The sequence below is a fragment of the Pecten maximus genome, chromosome 13, assembly GCF_902652985.1.
Source record: "Pecten maximus chromosome 13, xPecMax1.1, whole genome shotgun sequence".
Classification (NCBI taxonomy): domain Eukaryota; kingdom Metazoa; phylum Mollusca; class Bivalvia; order Pectinida; family Pectinidae; genus Pecten; species Pecten maximus.
In genome coordinates, this window is record NC_047027.1 from 23,832,246 (window position 1) to 23,855,447 (window position 23,202).

Sequence of the window (23,202 nt, forward strand, 5' to 3'; positions counted from 1 at the left end):
AGGCGAGGTCTTCTTGTAGTAGTTGGTTTCTACATCACTAAACAACATACGGGATGGTGAAGGGTCTTTCCCTGGAACACAACCACAACAGCACAGACTTTCCCTCTGTTTCCTCAACTTCCCGATAAACACAAACCGACACGGGTAGGGAGCGTCAAACAAGAACGACCGCGACAGGTCGATACTATATTTTATATTTATATGCAGTAAGATCGTGTTAATATCTTCATGGTGCTAATTAATTATTGACTTACATACAAATTAGGTAGGGTAGGCATTGCCATGCAGACGAGTGTTGATTCGAACTCGTATTTCATCAAACGTCTATTTTTTTCACAGCCCTACCAACATGTTGATAACACTGTGTATTGAGAAATTCTGATAAGTGTTTGTTATTCCAAAAAACGTCCGGCTCCAATTTGTTTCGAGTTGTTTTTAACATTTTTTTTCTCAAAATATATTGGATCCATTTAAGCTAACATTCAATATTTATATTTTACCGCCATCTGTATTCCCCTTCGGCAGACTTCAGAAATAAAATTAAAAATTTTACGTTGACAATGATTGTATTTTCGTTTTCCACTATTAAATTAACTATGCAGATTCCTTTGATAATATAAAGTTTAGTATTGATATTATTGAACAATATTAGGAAAATTATGCATATATGTAGATTTCTAAAATATAACCATTTATGCTTTGTCACTAACTTAATGTCAAATATTTCAATATCGGAAATTTGACGAAGGCCATTGATATCATGCTTCAGCAAACACTATTATGTAGTTCCATTTCACGTCACAAATAGCACGCGCAAATTATATGGATGAATACGTCAACACGGAACCCGTGGAACTTAGGCCTAAACAATAATTATCTGTTTCTAGTTACATATTCTAAAAAAAGGTATGTAAGTTTATTGTAGTTTAAATTAATACTATAATTTTGAATATGAATTTGAATCTTGACTTCAACGTTGAATGTCAAAAAAATTCTAAAACAATTTAAAGTCGACTGTTGCTTTCCGAAAATACTAGAGTTGTTAGGAACACGTGGAAACACATATTTCATGTGTTTAGCCTTCGGTCCGTATAACAAAAACATGAACTGGGCTTTTTTCATTCGATTATCAAGGCACGTGGATATATCCAAGATTTTCGTATCTACGCTGACAACGGTTTCGTTACCATAGTAACAAACCATTGATATCAATTTCCCTGATACGTGTTATGCTCAACGGACCTTACAGAACTGTTTTTTGTTGTCATTCATAGATAATATTAGTGCTTGAACTGTTTGTCGTTGAATTTGGAAGGTCTCAGATAGTATTCTCAATGCCAAATGAGGCAGTCCATATACCAGACATTTAAATACAGTTTTTTGTTTCAGTTACATAACTACATATACACGAGTGTACATTTAATGATATGAGATAATACCAACATGTATGCGAGCTATATAATCCATAATGGCATAAGCACGAATGTAATATTCTGTTTCTCATAGCTCCAATTCATGAAAAAATAAACAAAAGTTCACCAATCGATTTCCCTGTACGACTCTTGAATTTCTGCTAGGACGGTACGTGTTTTGCCTATGAACTTTTTGACGTAATTTCTGTAAGATATAAGCTTTATTTTTTTTACTCAAATACATGTACAAAACAAGTTACATTAACGTATATTTATCGCTCTTATTACCCAGATGGAAGCGCGCGGGGTATCTTACTATTGGGTGAACTTAATGAACTTATGTAATTCCAATACGTACTTAGAAGACGGCGCTTACAGGAGAGTGGCGACCAAAGATCCCATGTATTTCGTGTCAAATGGAGTAGATCGGGGAAGCTTGTGTTGAACAGTCAATTTTCAACCGTCAATTTTCAACAGACCATCCGTAGAGAATTGGTCTTTTAGTTGTCTTTATTTAATGACACGCCCCATTTTTAATGGTATTAAGGGTCCATATTCAACGTTAAACCTAACCCAGGGTCCATATTCAACGTTAACACTAACCCATGGTCCATATTCTACGTCAAACCTAACACAGGGTCCATATTCAACGTCAAACCTAACCCAGGGTCCATATTCAACGTTAAAGACTTATTTAGGATGAGTTTTAAATAGAGGTCCATTTTTAACGCTACGCCGGCAGACTTCGTGAAAGCGAGTCTGTTACCACTGTGTCATCTAGCCCCTTTGTCTCACTTACGACCGCCCTCACCAACCCACCCACCCTCAGCCGCCCTCACACACCCCCGCACACCCACGCACACACACCACTCGATGTATTCATGTAGAGTATGTGACAGCTTGTATACAAGCTAGTGTCATTCCTATGTGTGCGCGACTCGACGATCAAACCAATGTATTGACTTTATTTAAAGTCAGATTCCGTTAGAGAACATGTAACAACGATATCAAAGCTTGTACATACTGCTCTGGACACGCAATTCTAAACAAGTTCCCGTCATCCAACAATTTTAGCAATTAATTTCGAATTCTATTTATGTTGCAGGCATTGGATATTGTGAAAACACGACAATGGGACTAACACCACACCGAAAACTAATTAAGATACCAATTAGTCCACTGGTGTAGATAAGGCACTAAAGCACACGTGTGGTATTGGTTTAATTATCAGCACGTGCACAATACGTGGTAGGCCACTGGAAAACAACATATACATCAAAAATGTCGTTCTATAGGTTCTTTTGATCTTTTTACTAGATGTCAGAAATCAAACAATGCGGACACATGGGCGCAGCCATCTTGATATACCGTTTCTGTTTTCCAGCCAAAGAAGAGCTCATTAATAAGAGGCATTTTGATTTTTCGATAAACAATATGAATATTCATGTTCTCAAACCAGTTCTCGATAAGACTTCGCGGGGGGCGGCGATGTAGAGATTCATACAAAATCCCTGTGTGTCAAAATGCATGTATTATCATGAATTTCATCACCAAAAACACAGGTTCTACGGAATCGTTGGGCATTGGACAACCAAGAAATTTGAAAGGATTTAGAATATAAGTGATAGAATAGGGGAAGAAATAAAGGTATATGAGGATTGGAGGAGGGAGTAGGGAGAACAGGAATTATACAGAAAGTGAAAGATAGTTCTGAAGGAAAGAAAAGAATGGTGGGGTACTGATGGAACGAAAAAGACAATACGTATTGTATTAGACACACTCTGTTTAACAATAAATATTACATATATATACATATATATATAAACATATATCGTTAATATTTGTAAAATTTGATTTGGTTTATTTTGTTTAAAGTCCTATTAACAGCCAGAGTAATTTTAAAACGTGCTAGGATTTTGAGGTGGAGGAGAGCCGGAGTACTTCGAGGAAACCACCGACCCATGCGTACGGTCAGTACCTGGCAACTGCCCAAGGTGGGTTTCGAACTCGCGACCCAGAGGTGAAGGGCTAGTGATACAGTGTTGGGACAGCTTTACTACTTGACTACCATTAGTATAGATAATAATCACAATATGACGTCACAAAAACTCTGATGTCAATCATTAATTTAGTGAATGTAGATACCATGCATAAGTATGTTGCTAGGAACAACAAGATTACGTTATTGAGCGTTACATATCATCAAGATCAAACTCGACAAAGTATGGCCATAATGTTTAATGAATGTTCGTTTTGTATTTTTATAGTATTACTTTAGCAGTAAGATTGCAAAAGCTTAAATAATTAGGCGATCAATTGACTAGAAATAACAGTTTAAATCAACAAAACGTTCGCTGTCAAAGAAAACCTTCGATTTTATCTACAAGAAATTTGTTACGAACACATCTTCGTGCGTTTTATCAACATGTAAATAAATGATGAAAAAAGATCGCATCTACATACGTCATATGTTGCGTTCATATCTCTTTGAACGCAGGTGCTGTATCGCTGTGATCAGCGATAAATTGTGCCGTAAACAGACTAACTACAGACATACAATGTTTACATGTACAGCGTAAATATCACGTTAAAAATCTTCAAACATTTTCAAAATTAAATGATTATAAGATTGCGTTGAGGATTCGCAACTTACATCGGGACGGGGGAAAGTGCTGTTATGATCCATTCAATTTTAATGCCATATTAAGCTAACAATACTTGAACTGATAGCGAATAGCACATTTCTTGTATATAACAATCTTTATGTTGTACCTTGTCAGCTTGATAGTGATATAATGGTATTTTATACCTAACTTGAGTCTGCCGTTACTTATCTTAATGAAGCTAAACATGTTTTATCTTCTGAAACATATCTCAAGATCTTTAACTACTGGCCGTAAATTAGCCTGGAGAAAACCGGATGTTTAGAGTTGCTTTAAAAAAGAATTATTTGCAAATATACAAATAGGATCAGACACAAGTTTAAAAACTTCGGAACTGTCTTCTCCAGTGAATATAAATGACAAAATATACATACGACCTCAAACTAATAAGAAATGACAACGATGATTAAATATGTCAAAATTTACGTTAAAGATTAAATTAACAAAATGTAAATCGTAACTCTTAACGCAAACCTTCCTAGCGATAGGTATCAAGATTTCCGATATTTTATTGCTCGTATATAGTGCATAGTTTAAGTACATGACTTTTGGTTTGGTTTTGTTTAATTTTGTTTAACGTCCTACCAGCCAGGGTCATTTAAGGACGTGCCAGGTTTTGGAGGTGGAGGAAAGCCGGAGTACCCAGAGAAAAACCACCGGCCTACGGTCAGTACCTGGCAACTGCCCCACGTAGGTTTCGAACTCGCAACCCAGAGGTGGAGGGCTAGTGTTAAAGGGCCGGGACACCTTAACCACTCGGCCACCGCGGCCCCAAGTACATGACAGGCAATAATAGTTGATGATATGTAAAAACTATACATATTTTACATGAATTCTATGCAACTTTAACGTTAAGCATTAAGTAATAGTAATTACTTCACTCTGCTATAACACTTTGAATAAATAGACTTATATTTATTAATATATGTTTTGTATGGAAAATTGTAAACGTTCCTTTTTTGGTTTGTGTTGACTTGGGTTTTTGTGGTAATATGCAGGGATGTATTTCAGCTTAAATGATGTTACATTACTATTTTCACATACAAATACAAAATGGAACACATCTTCATTTGCGGGAGTCAGGATAGTCATCCCTGTTGAACAGAGGCTTCATAAAGACTATCCGTTCTGAATTTCCTGAGTGACAGATCATATCTAATATGCGCATGCCTCACTTAGGTAAAATACTGCTTAGTAGCTAAATAAGTCATGAATAAGTAATTAAGTAATAAGGGAAATTGATAGGTTTTTCTCAGGCAACAACAAAATGAAAACAGAGTATTATGTGCCCACGAAGACACTAGGGATACAACACGCACACACACACATATATATAGAGCTTTAGAATAGGACCCACTGTTTCTTTTACTATCTGTTGATCGCAGTGGTTGACCTAAGGCGGGTCCTACCGAATTGGTGATTTTCGTCTGAGTCAGTGCCTGGTCATTGAAAGGACGAGCAATGGGTAGCTGCATCCATCGAAGCCACATTTGATCTGATGAATTTCGTTTACGCCATGCCATATCTCTATTTTGTTTGTTTGTTGGTGTCCTCATATGCCCCTAGCTGTTGGTATCTCTGACACTCTTGTCCTAATATGACCCTGGTTGTTGGTGTGTCATTGCCCCACGTCCTCTCATGATCTTGGTTGTTGGTGTCTCTTTGCCCCACGTCCTCACATGATCTTGGTTGTTGGTGTCTCTTTGCCCCTACGTCCTCACATGATCTTGGCTGTTGGTGTCTCTTTGCCCCACGTCCTCACATGACCTTGACTGTTTGTGTCTCTTTGCCCCACGTCCTCACATGACCTTGGCTGTTGGTGTGTCATTGCCCCACGTCCTCTCATGATCTTGGTTGTTGGTGTATCTTTGCCCCACGTCCTCACATGACCTTGGTTGTTGGTGTCTCTTTGCCCCACGTCCTCACATGACCTTGGTTGTTGGTGTCTCCATGCCCCATGTCCTCACATGACCTTGGCTGTTGGTGGCTCATTGCCCCACGTCCTCTCATGACCTTGGCTGTTGGTGTCTTTTTGACACGTTCCCTATGATCTTGGTTGTTGTGTTTTTGACTCCTCTCCCAATATGACCCTGGCTGATGGTATCTCATTGCCCCACGTCCTCACATGACCTTGGCCGTTGGTGTCTCCTTGACACATGTTCTTCTATGACACGTGTTGTTGGTGCAATCTTACAGTCATGGAGACCAAGGCTGTTGGTTATCCTAGACACTCATGGAGACCAAGGCTGTTGGTTATCCTAGACACCCATGGAGACCAAGGCTGTTGGTTATCCTAGACACTCATGGAGACCAAGGCTGTTGGTTATCCTAGACACTCGTAATATTATTACCGTGGCTGTTGTTTCTCCTTGACACCTGTTAGCACATGGCCCTAGCTGTTGTTGTATATCATTTTAGTGCTTGTTGTCGCACTATAAGCGTCCATCAGCGATTCCAGATTACGTATACAATATCGATAAATACATTGTAGCTGCATTGTGTTATTGACGTAGCTAACCAAACCCGGGCGTGGACAAAGGGGTTAATATGTACACGTAAATATATATGCTACTGTCATAATCATGTTGATCAAAATAAACAGTAAACTGTAAAAATAGACACCCTATTCCTTCGGTTAAAAGGGAAATATAAATAAACCGATCAAAACACTGCTGTAAAAGCATTCACAATTATCGAATTATAAGTTAAGGGGAAAACAACAAAATCGAAAAAAAGTGACACTAAACTTTACTTTCATGAGCATTTTGAGATGAAGAGTCTGGATTATGTAAAGATAGTCCCATAAAAATAAACTGCAAAGATATAATGTATCTTTAAATAAACAATAGAAACGTGCTGTGGGAATTCGCGTGAAGGACGTTTAAATGTCGAAGTAGCTATCTTTAAGACCACTTCTAGGCTGAGAATGGTGATATCAGAAAACAACTGTCAGTATCAATTGATGAAAAATGCAATAACTTTACCACAGCTAAATAATAATGTAATAAACCCTTGGAAATTCTCAACATCAAAATATCAACGAAATATATACTGCTCCATGCACATATATCACGAGACAGGTGATATCTCAGCTTATATATATATACGGATACAAAGGGGTCGTCCTATTGTGATTATACAACTCAATTAATGAAGTCGCTATTTTGGATTTTCGATTTAGACGTAAAACAACTTCTAAACACAGTAAAACTACAGCGTAGTATGCAATAGTGTCATCATTTATCTCTCGACAACTGAAAAAGGACTTTTTTTGTGTCAAACGTCCTATTAAGAGCCAGGGTCATTTAAGAACGTGCCAGGTTTTGGAGGTGGAGGAAAGCCGGAGTCAAGGAAAAAGGACCCTTAATTATTCATTTTTATTTATTTATTTATTTATTTATTTTTTTTAGTTTTTGTTTTTGTTTTTGTTTTTGTTTTTTTTAATGGTTTACCTCTATTTCATTTTACATACACGAGACAATATACATGTGATATCTGATAGGTGTGATTATTCAGTGATAGAGTTATACATATCTAATATAGTTAACGATGATTATTACACACTAACAGATGATACATCTGTATCAACCATGTTACAGGTATATATGGAAACAAACATTCATAGCAGTTGATGCTAACACAAAACAGACCCAATAGACAAACGAAAAGACAATGGAAGTAAAGTCAACCCAGGTGTGTAACTAATTTCAATGTATTTTACAAAAAATCTTAAACGCTCTCTACCACGTGACATATTTACGTTTATGATTCAACCCGAGGCTGAATGGCTCAACTGACTTGCGGATCACCCTCACCATCGCCAGGTGATAGAGTATCTGCCACGATTATTTGATAAAAGAGGAGCAATACCTTTATCAAAGTTGGCAAGTTCTACAGCCATGTTTGTCCTTATCACCTATCGAACGGATAGCAATTTAGTGGGATTCTACAGGAATCCATTTCTTTCATCATCGAGATTTTGCATGTAGAGCATTCGATGTTTCCGGCCTGGACCATTCTAAAGGCACTTGGAGATATATCGAGAGCGGAACATTTCGATAAAGAAGATTGCATGAGGCATCTGCCGTATAGACTTTGCATCCACAAATTTCATCTGCGATGAAAACGAAGAAAAAAGAAAACAAAGAGAAAACAAAAACAAAACAAACCCATAAACCCATCATATGTGATAACACTTTCAAAGTACAAATGAAAATGAAAGCACAATCGACCAACACCTCCACGTTTTGATTGCAACGTTCCCGAAACATATCATGAGACACAGAATTGGTAATGAACACATGACAGATATATCACAAAAAATTTACTTACATTATAAAGTAGGTAGATACAGTTTTCTTACGAAAAACGGGTTGCAACTAATTTCTATCTACTACGATTGAAATAAAAATCCTCGAATTTAGTCCAGCTTTATTAGTTTTCTAGTTCTATAACGAATCTAGGATGTGACGAACAATTTTCTCTGGTCACATGGGATTCGTTATAAAAAAAATCGCTGTAGATATCACTAACTTACATGTATGTAATTTTGTTTGTTTGTTTGTCCATTGCATTTATTGCCCCATGAACCAACGGTTGTGTTTGGCTTAATTTTCTTGTCGCCGGTGGATATCAATACAAGATATTGGAAGTCCGTCGCATGCTGAATCAATAAAAGTGGACTAACCCAACGATGACAAATATGACAACAGTAATTTAACTTTTTGATAAATATGAACTGCCCCTAATAGGGTTCAAATCACACACATCGCCTGAGCTACCGCAGCCTCTTAAATGTTAACGCGGCTGACTGTACCGGAAGTTAATATAACCTTTCACTTGAAATGTCACTGTACATTAATATTGGTATCTGGTAGACGCCATCAAACTTGTTTCAATACGTTTGTTTTTTGAATCTATATATATCGTATTTGATCATGCAAGCTTGTTTACAAACAAATGATTCTGTGTTGAGTTAATCACGAGAATCAATTTGAGTATATATGTAAAAGTATACTCATCAAGCAGTCACTCGTCGATCTCGAGTCTACAATCATCTTAATGGACTGATACATCATGGAGCACACGGAAGTATAAGCTCTATGATGTTATTTTTCAAAAGGTTGAAATGTCCTTATCGAAACGTGTAGGCAGTATCTTCACGTAGGTCGTGTAAGCAGTGCGGTCCAAATATCACACAGCTGGCGTCTTTAGTTCTTGAAGCGATATTCGGTTTCAAAACCAAACACCAAATGTAAATGTCAACATTTTAGCGGTTATTCTATTTTAGCGTTTTTCAGTCTTGAAGAATTGCGCTAAAATATGATTTTGCTAATTACATTTTCCATGTGACATTCCTACAGAAAATATGAGAATGAGCTAATTCTTCATTGCGTTAATTTGTTATCATTGGGAAAATGCTTGAAAATGTTAGTATGCCAAAATTAATACCTTTACAGTATTTTACTGCCGTTGCGAAAAAAAGTTATATCAACTCATATAGATAACACTTGATGGCCCAAATGGATGCGTGTGAGGAGGCTTAATGTGGTAAGAAACCGAAGTACCTAGAGAAGACCAACGCGGCCGGGCAGGATTTCCCCATACTTTTTCACGTCCGATCGGGGAATCGAACCCCGGCCGTCCAGGTGAACGGCAAGTGTGTTACTACAATATTATAACTTGCCACCTGGCCACCGAACTCACGATACCGTTGAGTTAATTCGTCCCGTTTATTTACTTCTTGCATAATATTAACAACGATATAATATCAAAACGTATATCGAAGACACAATACGTAAGTTGTAAGAATATGTGCCAAGTCTCTTCAAACGTTTCCCAAGTACAATCATAACTGTAACTTGGATCGAATACCATGGCCAATGGTGATTTTAAAGTTTGATGGCCCGAATTTGACCATAACCTTGAGGCAAGTTCGGGCATTTAGGTAGGGTCTTCGCCTTCTGTTCACGTGGTAAGAATGTATCCATAAACGATTTGGCCACTGAAAGATACTTTTATAGCGTAATCACACTGGAATATCTATGTTGCTTTGGATGCATACTGTCTGTTTCATTGCTAGTACACAATATACCTTCGCACCATGTATAGAATCTTTGTCTTTGGAAGATAAGTTTGACGCGTCACGACGCCTTTAAATCACACTATATCCAGCACTTTAGTACTGACTTAATAGTCTCACAGGTTTCAATCAGTGTCTCTCTAGAACAGAGGATGTTAGATATAATATGCGTCACTCAACACTACAGCATGCATGAAGTACTGACGTACTAATCTAACAAGTTTCGCTACAGTAACAACTTGGGGGAGAAGATGTTGGATACATAATATGCGTCATTCAACACTAAATACAAGCTGTAATATACAATTTATCGCTTATATTAACGGGGCTGTCATGGTCGTGTCTTGGTTATTAGAGTAAAGACGCCATGATTTTAAGATTCATTTTTTACTATTGTTACACAACATAAATAAATTCATTCCTCAAAATTCATACAGAAAGAAACAAATGATAGGAAACTGTTTCCTCAAAAATGCCTCCACTGTTAAATGTAACAGTTATATAAGTTTATCAAGTTCTGAATAGGTTATGTTATCAAGAATAATTGAATTGAATTGAATTGAACTGAGTTCTTTGTTATCAATGTTGTCGGCAATTTATAACAATTCATTGTGAATCTATTGCTGATCTCTGTGGGTTTTATTGAATATTTCATTTCATTTCAATAATTATTTCCCATTGTTTTGATTTACACAAAAAATAAATTGTTCGCGACGCATGCGTAAATTCCATCGTATCATACTTATTTGATAACAGAATCTAACACACATGTAATGTTCCATTACGCAAACTCCGTTTAGTAATGGTTTAATTGCCGATAGAAGTCTCCCTTAATTCTATTCCCACGCATACATTCCATTTGTTTATACTATTTTGATATCTAACGAAGACATATAGTACATGGCATTATGTTTATATCATAATTTCGAACACATATTGTCAATATGACCAAGCTGTGTCGTCCTTCATCCTAAATTACTTAACGATAGCTTCAACCGCGACGTATCATGGTAAATCGAAGGTCTTTTGGTTTGGCTTTTCAGTCGATGAGTGAAACTTTGAAATGGCAAATGGATAAGTTCTATGGTACGGGTGCCCATGAATGGTGATTACATTAAAAGCTAAGTGAATTGAAACAAGCCGAATACTAAGTTGATATGTTATGGCAGTACAGTGGTCCCATTTGTTATATATTTGGACATTCTTGTTGCCTCCTAAGCCTCTTAGGGTCTTTGATGAGACCTAGATGGACTAACGGCTGTATGATGCAGTGTATTGTATCTTTGCACTAATGCATCTCAATTTGTTCTAATGGTGCTGATACTTCGAGTGTCCTTTGCACAATCCGTTGAGACTGCATATATTAGACGATATTGCGGATTGTACATTCCCAACGTTCGGGCCACATTTTATTTCATTTGAATAGTGACAGTTCAGTATAAACGCATGTATTTAAAGTTAAATCCAATAATGAAAATTATAAAATTTATCTAATTTCATTGTACAAATGTAATTATGAGTGTTTTGCAATTTCCAATACAGATTTTGACATTTAATTTTGTTACCTATTTTGAGTTCTTTCGTCGCCCCCTATGATCAATTTAGACCCGTAGCATCATTAGCAAATCCTAGAAAGACGAAATAGCTGCATGGTTCAGTCTAATTCTTTTTGGCTCTACGTAACTAGCAGTATCTTTTAAATGGTGTCAATACCTTGTCGTTTGGCGACCCTTAGTTCTAACTCCGAACATGTTAAGCAACACCCTTTACTTTTCTCACAATTCCATGTCAATAGTTTATTGAAACAGTCTCCATATGATAAGTAGATGCTCTGTAGACAGGGGGTATCTTAACCCTAATGCAAGACTTTGGCTGATTTACACGAGATTGAGTAGCACGAGTTTTGCTCGCCGAATGCATGCCAGCCAATTTGTTACTCCCTCTGAGCGAAAGACAAAGCAGACAAAATTGTGCCTCCCCGAAAAATGAGTATGGCATCTTGGACACAGTGCATGGCGACATAGCACGTTTGTCAGTTGCCTTTCCCAAACCCAAGTGAGATAAGCGTTGTATCTTTTCATAGACATGTATATCCACAATTTTTACAAGTATGGACTTTTTCTACCTCACCCTATACATAAAGAGACAAGCAACAAGTGCTTTTACTCGTTCTCAAAAATTGCCGCCAATTTAATCAGGTCAACTCAATATTGACGTCAGTATTACATACATCACAGGGTTAACATGGTAAGCGAGAGAGAAAAATTCACTCCCTTTGGAGTGAGAGGTGTATCTCAATCCTCAGGGTATGCTTCACAAGTTACCAAACACTTGGAAAGCCTGGCAACTTTCCCCCACCACTCCACGGCCCCGGATTGCGATCCTGCTGTCTCACCCTACAAGGCATCTTCGCTAGCCAAGACTTCTGATTACGTTACACTACACGAACCCTTGGCGGATATAGTCGTGTTCAAACTGTCGCGCCCTGGAATCCCAGGGCACCCAATCAAATCACGTTTTACGTTCAGGTTTGGTCTCGCAGTAAACAAAAATTGCAGCACCAAGTACAGAGCTACAATGTCGACTATGTCATGGCATTTTACCTAAATACAGAGACTTACAGTACTCTTTACGGAAACATTCGCAGTGTTTGATCAATTTATTTAAGTAATTGATCACATGTCTCATCGAAATGACACAAGCTTCCGTGTGTATTTGTAAACATCATAGATGAAGTAAATCGGTAACGCTCGTTTTGATTGGTCGAAAATTTCTTGCGTAAAGAGTGGTAATTTTGAATCTCCGCTAGATGGCCAGAACTGACGCCTATATCTGCCAAGGGTTCGTGGAGTGTAACGTAATCAGAAGCCTTGGCTAGCGAAGATGCCTACAAGGGGGCGAGGTGAAATATCCTATCAATTGCCGCCCTTGCTCAATGGGATCACCCAGTGAAGAATGTAAGAAAAATAGTTCCTTTAGGTGCCTCCTAACTGCTTTTGTTTGCGACCTTGGATTTGTGAGGGACGCATTACTATCGATCAATGTTCAACCACATAGCTCCAGGTTCGGCCTCCTAGCAGGTTCTAACTTATAATTTGTTTCCTTTTTGTTTTCGAGTATTAAATGTTGTCAATATCGTTTTGTACTGACATTGTGTATATTATTTTTCTCTCGTTTTAGTCCGGAAGAACTTAAAAAAAAACCCGACAATTTCCTTCATTGACAGACGTCATCACGTAAATTGATGTACAAATATATATATTTTGGCGGCCCCGCATGTATACTTACATGTAAGTGACAATTTGCTTATTGAAATACAAATGAATTGCAATACAGAACACATATATTCCCTAGGGTTCAATTAACAACCTGCTAGGGGACGGCGATGAGACGTAATCATGGATTTATATGAAGGCAGTACTTCCTTTATGTCTCAGCGTCGAGGCTGCAGTGATGATATGTTGCCCTAGTAACGACAATATATATCAATGTAGATATAAATTGTATTGTTTAGAACAAAATACGACATATTGATATAATCTGACGTTTGGCAGTTGATGTAGCCATAGCTATTTCGTTCTCTCTCTGTGTCCATTAGATATATATATATATATAAATTGTATATAAATCGAAGATTAAAACGCTAAATCGGTGATATTAATATTCGTTTTAAAGCCGTGGAAAGTGACAAGATCATCAACAAATCGTATTGATGAAATCCATCCTCGTTTGACGAGGGCTATTGCATAAACGTAAAAAGTCAATACAAGCACAAGCTATAAACCGATATCACGTTTTGTTGATACTCGAGTGTACAGTCGAATGAATTAGTTTACCACGCAAAATGTATATCGGATGTACACTGATAAGGGTGACGAACAACATTTGTGTCCATCAAAGGATTTTTTTTAACAATATTATCGCCTGGATTTATACACTGTTTTATTTTACCTGAATAAGTAAGAACACTGTACATCATTGTCTTGGGAGTTTGATGTAGATATTGATATCATATACTTATATTTTGTTTAAAAAATATGCCTTAAGTATCATAAAGATGTTGTTTTTTTCTCGATATTTGCAATGTTTAAGGTTAATGCTTCAAGTGGGGAGAAATGTTGATTGAAGCTTTGAATGTCTCTATTCTGCTACCTTATAGGTATCTATTTTTGCCATATTGTTTCATACTCAAAAAAAAAAAAAAAAAAAAATAGAAAAAAGAAAATAAAGAGAACACCTTGAAAATTATACACCTTATGATATCAAATGATATATTTTATATGCAAAAGTAGAAAAAAAGAAAATTATCATTAACAATGATCCGTAAACAAATCTGCTTTAAATGCTATGCAATGGACATTATATACAAGTATTTATATACAGTAGAGCAAAACAATATTATGGTATTATGTACTATTGCTTAATTGTCCAAGTGATGCATTACCTTTAAATGGTTTGAGTTGTGTCATCGTTTGTCATCAATTAATCTTATAAAGGTTACTGTTTATTTAATTTGACGATTTATAAGCAAGTCACATAATCAATACCTTTCCGTAACTACATAAATGGGTGAAACTAACAGCGACATTGACCTTGATAAGGAAGATGAATGTTACAATTGAGACAATGTTACAACATCAAGGAGAGAGTTTCCATTGATGCTTGAAGGGAACGCAAATATGCCCCCCTCATACTAAATTATATTGAAATTATATGACTATTTCGTCGAGTGTTAGAAAATTATGAACAAGACTAGCAGACGAAAAACATTTCACCTTCTTATTTGTGAAAAAATTCTAAACCTGGTTTCTTGATCACGTACCTGACGGTATTTTCCTGCGTTTAAATCATATATATCTTAAATTCATACTGCAAATCATGAAATGTTATCTTGACAATGGAAGCTTCATATTTATCGGTATGTTGCTCCGTGATTATACTGTACTTACCTGCTACGGCGAGACACTCTCCTGCTCGTCGTTGAAATAGATCCGAAATGAATAGTAGCAATATATTTTCTTTTTCAGTGGCGAACGTATCATTACCCGTCAAATTCGGAAGTAGTTTATATAGCATCTGCTATCCATATAAACTTCCAAAACACCTGTCCACTATATTCATTAGTTCTAATGTTTATCACAATTCATTTATACACCTCACACACAGTCGTGCGTACGGAAACCAGTTGATGACTGCAATGTCACAGCGTCGCACTGGGGACTAGACTCACCAATACAACAATTCATTATCGAAAAGGAACTTTCGTAAAACCTTTTTTTCTGAAGATTTAAATCGCTAGATTTTACACTGTTAGTGAAAATGTATTTATCACTAATTACAGCAAAATTCAATAGACTAGGCGTATGAGATATAATGCATGCTGTCGTGTCATGATTGATTCAATAAGGCATGATTGTTGATAAAAATATGTCCATAGTCCATTTTAATCAAATCCGACATTTTTGCTTGTTGTTGACACATTATAAGACACCTTCATCCTAACGAACACAATCTTTGACCTGTACGTTACACATGTTCATATCCGATATATATGTAATACATAGTGATGTCGATATCAATTTCCAATTTGTAATATACCATGTCAATATCCAGCATGAATACAGTACATCCGGGCACTTCTTCTCTTGTCAAACTTAATGTATTGCTCTATATTTACTATCAGTACTATCCATTAAAACACGACGGAATTCCCCTGAACAATTAACAGTACAACTTCATGACAAACGGTAATGTTTCAACTAAAATAAATAGCTTCATGTTTGTATACATTTCCATTAGTTAAACAATTTCTCCTTCCATACCCTGACAGTTCACAGTGCTTTCGTCACACTCTTCTGCATAAGGCCTATCTACCATATACCGTCTCAACACAGCTGTTGACACCGTGTATCTACAGATTTTTTTGTCCCGTCAGCTTTTCAGAATAATTTCATAACTAACTTACTACATATTGATTAATATTTAAGTTAATTATAATACCAACTCTTGCTTGAAATGAGAATCGAAAGCTATATTTGAAAATATCAGCAAAGCCAGAATTATATTTCAAGTGATTTTAATGTTAGTTTATGTTTGTTGATAAAACGTTAAGCAGCCTGTATATGGCACTCTGCTTGACAATTCGTATTAAATATTAAACACTAATCTGGAAACAGTACCTGGTATTCTCTGTAATGTTCTAATTCAACATTACACTAATGACTCCCAAACAGTGAATCCACATTAGTCACTCTTCCCCAAACATATTCTCGACATTTCGTTCGTAAAATAAAGGCTATGAATTTCAATTTACCTATCGGCGGTGATTGCCGTTGTTCCATACATATGTATTTAACTTCCTTGGTTTTCTGACATACTGTTATGCTTTACAAAATCATGTGTTTGTTATATAATGTATCCTCGAAGCTCGTGTGAGATTTATTTCATTCTAAGTAAAACGACAATTTTAGAAAGATCTTTATGGTCATTGTATTCTTTAAATATCTTGAAATTCTTGCATTTTTTATAAACATAGTTTCGTTATGCATTAAAGTTGAGTTGAATCCGAAATGTTCAATTAATCTAAAACTATTAATTTTAACATGAATTTGTGGAAATATCGACAAAGTCATTAAGTTTGAGCCTCGGTATGATATCAAGTGCTTTAAAGTCACACTATCCAATTAACAATAATTAAATTATGCCTTAATCATTTCGGAAGACATATCAATGAAACTTCCTTAGAGATTATCTTGAATCAACTAGATAAAAATAAATAAATGAATGCAAAAACCAATAAATAGAAATGAAAATAGTGCTGATAATCTAACTTTAGCAATAGGATTAAGCTGATTAAACAACTTGACAAGCATTGTCAATTTCAATGGAATCACTGTCATTTTCATTTCACAATAATCATTCGCAAATGTATATAAACAGAACACCAGATATTATACACATAGACCGTTTGTAAAATATAACGAACTTAAATAATGAATTAAGAATGGATAATCAGATGTACCAAAATTAACACATTATGTCACATTTAATTAATATTTGCATTTCTTCAAATACTCATATATTAATCATATCTTTAATGTGGCGGGAAAGTCAGTTTGAGTCGATACTGTGATCCACTCAATAATAAAGTAGAAACTATGACATCGTGATTCTCCTAAGTGTAAAACTTAAAACAGCAATCATTTGCGGGCATATCACTAATATATGCCATTTTAAAACGTCAAAACTCGAAGTACATATATGTATACAAACAATATCATACGAGCAATTATCAAATACATTCAATGATTGTATATACCACGGAATTAATGCGAGTGACATATCAAATTAAAGGATCATGACACACTCAGTTAGCAGATAAATCAGATACGTTCCATATGTTAGATTCTGTTTATCAGATAATTCATATTTATAAGAAAAAAAAAATGAGAAAATACAGAGACGGTTCTGTCAAGTATGATGCAATCAATATAAAGTATTTAGCCATCCGTACAAATATATTGGACATTTCTTATGACAGCCGTATCATATGGTAGATCATACCAGATCAGGTCATTTATGCGATAAGTATCGGTTGTTATCTATTCTGATTGTTCATAATAAATGGATATCCATTTTAAAGGGATAATTAAATTTTTTTTGAAAGTTTGTTCCTTACATATTATGCAGATAGAAATATCGCTTTTCGGTTAAAGATGCAAAAGCTTCAATCTGTGGATCGATTTTATGGCCTGCCTGCCTGCCTGCCTGCCTGCCTGCCTGCCTGCCTGCCTGTCTGTCTGTCTGTCTGTCTATTTCTGTCACTTTTTGTCTCGTTAATACAATACATATCATACGTTTATTTATTTCTGATAATCTAATATTTGTAATAACAATAGGTGGAAGATTATCACTACAATGCTGTTCATAGGAATAACTTGATTTGTGCTGATTGTCATTTTCGTATTATGTATAAAATTGCAGGCTAATTACCTAGGTTAATGTACTACATCAAGGCCAGACCTAACACGACGCTTTCTGATTGAACACACTCTTTTGGCAGTAATTTTCAGGTCCGATAATATCGCTAATACAACATAAATTCGATTTCAGCACAATAGCCTGAACTCCCTTGAGCCGAACAATATCGAACGCCCTTCTAAGATTCTGTCTTGATGAAATTGATTGCTTGGATTGCTATTTCAGCGCAGAAGCTCAAGGCACAGGTTTACTAATATTTCGTGAATTAGTCGCGAATATATATATATTTTTTTTTGAAGTACAAAATAACATTTTTGTTAAAATGAAATGAAAGTGTATCTTTTGCCTTATAATCTTGCACGGCCATCATATACGCCTTTCGCAAAGTTGTTGCGAAGACTGATTATATTTCTGTCTGTACTTCTAGATTTATTTGATGATCGATGAAAAGTAAAGCGATCCAATGTTTCTGAACCTCATACGACAACCGACGCTGTGTTTCCTGTCAGGTCCAGAAACCTATATTTTGCCTCAACAATTGTAAATTAACATACATGTACCAAGTCATTTAGCTTTGAAGGCACGTGCATTTCCATTGCTAGGAAACACGACACCGACATTCTAGGTGGTACATTTATGTCCAGTTGATATCATTCACGGGCCTAATATGTTGTGGCTGTCTAAGTCGGAAGCAGTTCGCGGGTATTAGATTTCGTGCACTTACATTCATTTATGTGTTACATAACTTGTCACTTACACACATTTGTGTGCATATAGATATCCGCTGGTATTTATTTTCGCGCTATATCTAATGCCCGCGAATAAAGCAAAATTAAATCTCGCGAATATTATCAATTATACAGTATGCTATCTATGTATATAATGATATTCCCCAGTTCCTTTATTTAAGCACCCCCTGATATGCCACAGTAGAACGCTATCACATATACTCCACGAGGGATTAATATGTCTAGTGTCTATATGGAATTGAAACATGTAACACCTTAATTCTCTACCACAGTAAGACATATAGTCAAGCATGCACAGGAAACGAAACACATATTATGATTATGAACTACCATATCCGCCCAGACGGTTTTTCTAAAAACATTGTAAATTGGAGCCATCGAGGAAAAGGATTTGGAGTAGGTACAATGTAACGATATGGGTTGTAAAACCTTTGTCGTTATATAGGGATACAGCCATTATCCTGATAACGTCATGACATTCACAATGTGTTTTAAGGAATTACCGTTTGTCAATATCTCATATAATATTTATACACTACTCGCGCTACTCTATAGAGATGCTAACAGCGAAATGATCAGTATAGTAAATGGTGTTGTAAATAGGCCTTTCATATGTCTCCAAGGGGAGGAGTATCGATTATACAAAATCACCAAACCGTGCCCGAAAAAAATTATTGTCAGCTTCATATTGTAACATTTTAATGCACAGGGGATAATTTAAAACTCTTGGTAATGTTGTCGCTCGAACTTCTCTTTGTATGTTCACTTGCACAATAATAATGGAAAAGGCAACTCGCTGGTTCTAGTAAAGTGACCTATACTGTCCATTTCAACACTAATCCTTGCTTCACATGGTGTCTTTACCCCCGGGACAGCCACAAACCAGTCTGTCAGCCACAACGAATCCTTTTCATCTCCTATATAGCTTATCTTGGAGTGGTCACTAGGACCAAATCACCCTGATAGGAAAGAGAAACTCGAAACGCTTTGATTGGCAAGTTAAATAGTTTGGGGACGATTTTCACCATTTATTTTGGAATGCAGTAGATTTGCTGGTATAAGAAAGGATTTATAAGAAGATTATTTCTGTTCGAGCATTAATGTAATCAGATTCTGATCCTTAATGAATACTAAAGATACTGACTTGCCAAAAATGTGTAAAATCCGATTTCTATTCTGCACTCCCCTCCATCAATTAATTTATGAATGTATCTATTTCATCGACTGTGAACACCGTTATTACATTGATATATGTATTGTAATGTGATTCTTTAGGTATGCAAAGAGAATGAAATCAAATTGTTTAAACTGATTAATGAGTTTTGAACTAGTGTTCCTACCTCGCTGCCCGGAGGTCACTTGTTCAATTAGGGAAACCCTGACTATCTCGATCTTGTATGGAGAACTCATTATCAAATGTAACGGAAAACGAACGTACAATATCAATTAGTCAAATATAAATGGAAGTAATAATAATGTTCAACGAATTTATTTTCGAATCCGTTTATTTTCGACGAAAATTTATACTGGATAATGAATTATTCTTCTAAAATAATAATCATATTGAAGTTGAACATGTAAAGTGTAGATTCTTGCAGTGACCTTGTTTCAGAACACAATTATATGGTGCCGATTTAATTGAAAGTTTCAATCTATTCAAGGGCAATATGTATTATTAAAGTTATCTTTTTTATTTAAACACACAGGAACTTAGATCAAACTTCACAAAGTAATCGGTCGTTTAAATTGATATTACTATATAATGTATAATATAAAAGTTTCCCAAGTCTTTTCAAAACTGCTGGTCTTCTTCTGTTTTACCTTTTTAAGGGCCACCATGCATATCTATATATTATCGATTTTGATAGATAATAAGGGTTTCGTTAGTCCCTGATGTTTTTATGTCACTTCAAGTCTGTATACATACTTGCCAGTTGGTTACAAGTGAGCGTTATAAACAAATTGCGTAAAGTTTAAAAAAAAAAAATGTTTACGGGAATTAGTTGTACATTATTTTTTCAACTAGGTAGTTTATTTTAGTAAGAATTTCTTATATATTTTGAGAAATCGAGTTGAGTATGTTTTGGTCAGCTATATTTCTAATTGCATTTCTAGATCAGGTCTGGTGTGTCTCACAGAAAACCGTAATTTTTTAGAGTCCGTGTTTTCATTTCTGTTCATCAATAAACCATTTATTGCTAATCTTAACCGTTTATTAATAGAAAATGTTTTTACTCTTGATATGTTAATGATGCTTTTACATCTCTAACAGCTGCTCTTAACAATAAAATAATGTAAATGGATTCACCATAATGCGCTGCCATAACCGTTACAGTCGCCATTGCACTTCCGCAAATGCGCGCCCATAACCGTAACAATCCCTTTTGCATTTCCGGAAATGGCATGCTATTATCGTAGCGCGTGACATTACCTTCTAACATGACCAAGACATCCGGAATTACCCCGAACTAATGGTAGCGACATAGACATGAGTCAGAATATTCCTTCTAAACGGATACGACAATACATCTCAAATGATCTAACACGAATGCCAATGTCAAATGGACGTTTTTTTTATAATAGTTCATTAATTTCAAATGTCACGAGCCTCTTATCGAACCAAATAACTATGCAACGGGTATATATATTTCCATGATTATTATAGTATTGAAACGAATATAAGATTCTATTTATCAAACGGACAGTAAGTCGTCCATAACGACATCTATAATGCAATGTCATTATTATATAATTTGTTGATGACGTCAAAATATTAATAAACATGTATCTTGCATTATCTTTGCCATGACGAAATAAAAAGACGAATATTCCAAGTGAATGTTTGACAGATATCATGTTTGGAGAAAGAGTCAAGCAATAAGTCTGCAAAAAACTTTTGATAGAAAGAAAGTTCATATTAGAACTGGTTTCAGTTAGTTGAAAATAACGAAATATGTATGTACATGTATCGAAGGTAATTCGCCGTTAACAAAAATGATGATTTGAATTCAGTTCACTTTTCAACGCAATTAATAATGTTAGGGGGAAAATGGTTGGAGATTATCTAAACCTCTAAATATTTATGTTAATTTTGATATTTTACATTGATAATTATCCATTTTTGTTCGTGTAGATCTGAAATGGTTACCAGTTCCATCAATAGTTCTTCTTCAAATATTGCCCATTATCGTTACTTAAGTTCAGAATTTACCCCGTGAGGAAACGATGGGATATACTATTTATGAAAACTGTATGTTCTTTGTTGCCACAATGTTTTACTTAAGATTTAATGACGGTGTTTGATTTGATATAATTGCATTTAAGTACACTATCCGTTGTATGAACGTCGACCAGAGCATTTTGAACATCACATCAACACTATCGCTATGCTCTATGCTATGTAAAGTAAAAAAGAAATATTATGAGACCTGGTTTCAATATCGACATCTAGGAATAAATAAGGAAGATTAGGGATGGCACATTTGATGGATAAGTATGTCTGGTTTATCTACGATAATTTCTTTAATTGATGCATTTTGCCGGCGAGGATATTCACCTCTAATGCTATGTTTGCGTGACCGGTCATATGTCAGTCGTCGAAAATCCCAGAGAGTTCAACGATGTCACCAACGCGCGGTGTCAAGGAGCACACGCTCTCTAAAATAACTGTTTTTTTATATACAGACCTATTATCTATATTCTCATGATATGCATCTAAATATTCTCTTTATACAAGTATAAATGATCAAAATGGTGGACAATCAAATGAGTTTATGAGACTAACTAAAACAGTAATTTTATGGTTTGTTCACACTAAGCTATGCCATCAGATCTTTCAGTTTGAACATCGAACGATCACTATACATGTCATATGTGCCATGAGATGGAAATTTAATGTTATGATTTACATCATTCAGACACAAATAATGTAAATAATCAATGATATTACCTGATGTGGTTTATTTGTATTGTTGGTACATGTACGTCAAGTCGTTCGTTGGGATTTTGTACACCCTGTGCATCTGATCCGCTGAATACATTTCAGTACACTTCATACCTATGAAAAGACAAAGTCATAAAACCATTAAAAAGTTATTAAATGAAGAGGCACATTGATGTACAGAATGTATACTTGAAAAAGGAAGACAGATACATCATACCGCTATTTTCATTCACTTAATCGTTGTCAAAAGAGTTTTCGGAAGTCAAAATGGACCTGATGTCATGTTGTGATATTGTGACAGAGATATAGCATCGCTATCATTACGCCTATTTTTTATTTCTTTGAGAAAACCATAAGATATCCTTCTGAATAA

At 35.7% G+C, this 23,202-nt stretch overlaps 1 protein-coding gene across 1 annotated transcript in view; it reads right to left on the reverse strand.

Moving 5' to 3' along the window:
• LOC117341039 (sex peptide receptor-like) overlaps positions 1–22,931 on the reverse strand; it is a 42,233-nt gene extending 19,302 nt beyond the window's left edge. The window contains exon 1 of the mRNA XM_033902855.1: positions 22,836–22,931. The gene's annotated coding sequence lies outside the window, so the exon portion shown is untranslated. The remainder of the gene's footprint in view (positions 1–22,835) is intronic.
• Positions 22,932–23,202: the final 271 nt, after the last annotated feature.